The 5,077-nt window shown below is 43.5% G+C and overlaps 1 non-coding gene across 1 annotated transcript; it reads right to left on the bottom strand.

Annotated features, from left to right (window-relative positions):
• Window positions 1–224: 224 nt before the first annotated feature.
• On the bottom strand, window positions 225–305 carry trnaa-cgc. The gene has a single exon. It is a non-coding gene; the product is annotated as a tRNA-Ala (tRNA).
• Window positions 306–5,077: the final 4,772 nt, after the last annotated feature.

The following is a 5,077-nucleotide window of genomic DNA, read 5'->3' as shown; positions in this document are numbered from 1 at the left end:
CAAATCGAGTCTGTGTCAAGACTAAGACCAGAGTGGGGGCAAGACTGAGACTGGGAGGGGGACAAGGGATCCAAGACAGTCAAGACCGAGACCAGAAAAATGCGAGTCCAATTCAAGACTATTATTGTAATTTTGTCAAATCACATTTTTACATTTACATTTTAGCAGACGCTCTTATCCAGAGCGACTTACAGTTAGTGAGTGCATACATTATTTTTTCATACTGGCCCCCCGTGGGAATCGAACCCACAACCCTGGCGTTGCGAACACCATGCTCTACCAACTGAGCTACATCCCTGCCGGCCATTCCCTCCCCTACCCTGGACCAATTGTGCGCCGCCCCATGGGTCTCCCGGTCGCAGCCGGCTACGACAGAGCCTGGATTCGAACCAGCCTTAGACCACTGCGCCACTCGGGAGTCTATCACCACCATAATAGAGTTCAAAATGTCCAGTATTTCTGTGTTCATATTTCAGAACAACATATGGATTCTTTAGACATTCAGAATAGTGAAAGAATGCATGCTGAGGGAAAATAGAGCCACTCCACAAATGATTACTAACCCAAACACCGTGGTGAACAATGGGCCTTCTACGCCTTCAGAGAAGGGCTAAGAATTTATTAAATAATTATTATAATGATAATTATATTTTCAATGATGTTCTGATTTAATCTCTTCAGTTTTTTCTGTAAAGGAAAGGGTTGAAGAGAAAAAAGATCCAATCAGCCATTGGCTAGGCCATCAGAAGCTAGATAAAGGCATTTGCCATTCAAATGTATTAGGGCAACATTTTGGAGTGACAGTGGAATCAACCAATCACATTTTGACTTAATGGATGCGACTGTTTTTACAAAAACTTATGGAAACTGCTGCCTTTTTGAAGGTCAACAGGTCACTGTGCAATAGCGAGCAGTAGTTTTCCCACAGTCTAGCTAGTTAGCTTTTGTTGTCGGCTAGTTTGCAGCGGCTGCAGCAGGTGTTATCAAATAGGATGTTGTTGTAGTTTGTTAGTTTCTCCCTTTTCAAGAATAACTTTCAACAACATTTACATTTTAGTCATTTAGCAGACGCTCTTATCCAGAGCGACTTACAGGAGCAATTAGGGTTAAGTGCCTTGCTCAAGGGCACATCGACAGATTTTTCACCTAGTCGGCTTGGGGATTAGAACCAGCGACCTTTCGGTTACTGGCACAACGCTCTTACCCACTAAGCCACCTGCCGCCCAACAAGAAGTTAACTTTCAAATGATCATCATCTGGTCAGTGGAACTGTTTTTTATTGCAGCGCGCTTGCTGTTGTTAGGCATCTCTTTGAAAATAACTTATGTGTGTGAAACATTGTTGCATTTAAAGTGGAACTGACACCATTTTAGCAACATGAATTCTTATTAAAATCTGTTCATATACACCCCCAGGAAGAATGACACTTCACGTTTTCATAAATTCTTAGAACGTTTGGGAATTACGTATACTAAGGCATTTGTGAATATTCTATAGCAATATAGAGTGGGAAAGCTGTCATGCGTTTGGACAATTAATAGACACTGCAGTAAATAAAACCGAACAAAAACATCTGTCTTGTCAGGACCGGAGTCTACACAGATCGGTGCGCTATAGCCAATCGGAGCTATAGTAGGCCTTTATACAAACAAGTAATTTTCCACACGGGCCTGCCATCATTCACCTTGAACCTTACTGTGTGTTTACAGGCAGTTGCAATAGCACGACTTTAGATCATTGGAACGCATTTGCCAAAAGCAACAAAATACACCTGAATGGATTTCTGCAAATATGTAAACACCACGGTAGTTCACTTACATTTGGGAACTTTACAGTCCTATTGATCAAACAACCATGAAAAGGTAGGCTCTCTCTCCCTCAGTTATGCACATCAACAACAACAACATCAACAACTAATGCTAGCCAGAGCAAGATGAGCTAAAACCTAACGAAGGAACATTTGATAAACCCTCTCAAACTTTTTCAGCTAGTTGGCCGTCAAAATTGCACTGATAAACGATGGGGAATTGTAGCCTCCTCGTCCTTCAGCTGCTTGCCTGGAAATGCATACTTGTCCCAACCAAAATCGAGCACACTGCCATGCAATCTCCATAGACAAACATTGGCATTAGAACGACCCGTACAGAAGAGCTCACTGACTTTCAATGTGGCACCGTCATAGGATTCCACCTTTCCAACAAGTCAGTTCGTCAGATTTCTGCCCTGCTAAAGCTGCCCCGGTCAACTGTAAGTGCTGTTATTGTGAAGTGGAAATGTCTAGGAACAACAATGGCCATAGATGCCAAGCGTCTGCTGGAGTGGGGTAAAGCTCGCCGCCATTGGACTCTGGAGCAGTGGAAATGCGTTCTCTGGAGTGATGAATCACGCTTCACCATCTGGCAGTGCGACGAACAAATCTGGGTTTGGCGGATGCCAGGAGACCGCTACCTGCCTGAATGCATAGTGCTAACTGTAAAGTTTGGTGGAGGAAGAATAATGGTCTGGGGCTGTTTTTAATGGTTCGGGCTAGGTCCCTTAGTTCCAGTGAAGGGAAATCTTAATACTACAGCATACAATGACATTCTAGACGATTCTGTGCTTCCAACTTTGTGGCAACAGTTTGAGGAAGGCCCTTTCCTATTTCAGCATGACAATGCCCCGTGCACAAAGCGAGGTCCATACAGAAATGGTTTGTCGAGATCGGTGTGGAAGAACTTGACTGGCCTGCACAGAGCCCTGACCTCAACCGCACCGAACACCTTTGGGATGAATTGGAATGCCGACTGCGAGCCAGGCCTAATCGCCCAACATCAGTTCCCGACCTCACTAATGCTCTTGTGGCTGAATGGAATCAAGTACCCGCAGCAATGTTCCAACATTTAGTGGAAAGCCTTCCCAGAAGAGTGGAGCAAAGGGGGGACCAACTCCATATTAATGCACATAATTTTGTAATGAGATGTTTGAGGAGCCACATACATTTACATTTTAGTCATTTAGCAGACGCTCTTATCCAGAGCGACTTGTATGTAGTGTAGCTAGCTAGCTATCTAGTTAGTTAGTGAGTGCATACATTATTTCCCCCCGTGGGAATCGAACCCACAACCCTGGCATTGCAAATGCCATGCTCTACCAACTGAGCTACATCCCTGCCAGCCATTCCCTCCCCTACCCTGGAAGACGCTGGGCCAATTGTGCGCCTCCCCATGGGTCTCCCGGTCGCGGCCGGCTACGACATAGCCTGGATTCGAACCAGGATCTCTAGTGGCACAGCCTTAGACCACTGCGCCACTCGGGAGGCCATACCTTTGGCCATGTAGTGTAGCTATCTAGCTAACGTTAGGCTCCATGTTTTTAGCTTGCTACATAAATAGATACGCTAGCCTATCAGCCACGTTATGACTGAAAGTTGGTTTTGTAGCATAAACTGGGAATTTGATATTTTTGACTGATATTATGATTGTCTGTTTGTTTCATATCTGCAAAGTAGTTAAAACGCTGTCAGTTCCACTTTAAACTTTAGGTCACCGGTTACTTTGTGTGCTGAACGTGAAATGTTTTTTTGCAACGGGAAGTAATAGTTGTACATTTTGATTGGGAAATGCTTAGTGGTTGTATTTTTGTATTCTTATGATTGGGACCTACAGGCTTATTATGTCCCAGTTTATGGACTGCTTATCCTTTAACATTATGCTGTGTGTGACTGCTGTCTTTCCATTGGCCCCATGCAGTGGTGTAGTGGTGCCTGGAGAAGTGGGTATACTCTAATTTGGGCCAAAAGTTCTCAAATCCTATATTTTCCTATGGTTGTATATGAGTTTTCCTATAGACAGATTTTCACTCTCAAAATCACACCTTTTTTTTTAAATACAAAAAATGTATGGTTTAAGTCCACGACCATGCTTAAACCACATCAATCTGATTGGGTGGGCCTGTGAGGGCCTGGCTCCCCAGTGGGTGCGCCTCTGTCCACCCATGTCTACGCCTCTGATGCAAAAAGCGCATGACGACAATTGGGCATCACAAATAGCCTACTAACAAACACTTCGGACTAAACTTTTTCAATACCTGGTTGCATACCCATTGTTGCCTTAGTTAGCATTTACTATGGCCCGCCCATAGCGACGGGTGTGGGTATATGGTTAAACCTGCATATACCCTCCACTACGTCACTGGCCCAGTGCACTCTCCTACATTAGTGTGCTGGTATTGCGATTGCTGTCCTTTCAGAATCACGAATCTGGCACACACTGAAGGCCTATAGGTTCGCCACTGCCCAAACATGTCTATAATAGATATAAAGACTGTTAAGATAATGTTTTAAGAAAGGAGTGTATATATTTGGCCTGGCGAAGAGGTTTTATGCGCTAACGGAATGGAAGCTGAAAATTATGAGTTTTTTACTCGGCTGGTCTCGGGAAGAAATTACACGAGTCCTCACTGTCCGAGACCGAGACTAATGTATCCGACACTCAATATGTGGTCTCGAGACCCTGGAGCCCTCTAAACCTTTTGATAATTAATAATCCAAACTACGTACAGTCTTCTACAAGGTTTCTACCCACTCTGATTTGATACATACAGGCCAGTGATTTAGATGGAGGTTGACCACCCCCCAGTGGAAAAAGATTGCAGCTGTATTTTGGTTCACACAGGACGTGTACTAATAAGCAGCGCAATGTAATTTTGGAGCAGTTAAAATATAGTACACACTTTCATAGTTTCAAACAACATTATTACGTCCCCACATTGTTTAACTTTATTTTGTAGCTGAAGGATGATTTCAAGTCAGCCATTTTGGTCGCGTTGCTCATTGCGGATGACGTCAGATTGTCACTAGTTACCACAGCCACAAAGTATGGCTATATTGTAAAAATTAATTAAAACAAAAATTTGCTTTTTGGTCTTAATTTAAGGTTAGGGTTAGGCATATGGTTAGCAGTTTGGTTACGGTTAGGTTTAAAATCAGATTATAAAAATATACATTGTAGAAATAGGCGGGGTTTAGCCATAATTATGACTCTGTGGTTGTGATAACTAGTGACGACCGTGACGTAGGGCTAGTCCAGGAATCGCGCGC

The sequence above is a fragment of the Coregonus clupeaformis genome, chromosome 9 (assembly GCF_020615455.1).
Source record: "Coregonus clupeaformis isolate EN_2021a chromosome 9, ASM2061545v1, whole genome shotgun sequence".
NCBI lineage: Eukaryota > Metazoa > Chordata > Actinopteri > Salmoniformes > Salmonidae > Coregonus > Coregonus clupeaformis.
The sequence above is the reverse complement of the archived record's forward strand: the minus strand, read 5'-3'. Positions and strand labels throughout refer to the sequence as shown.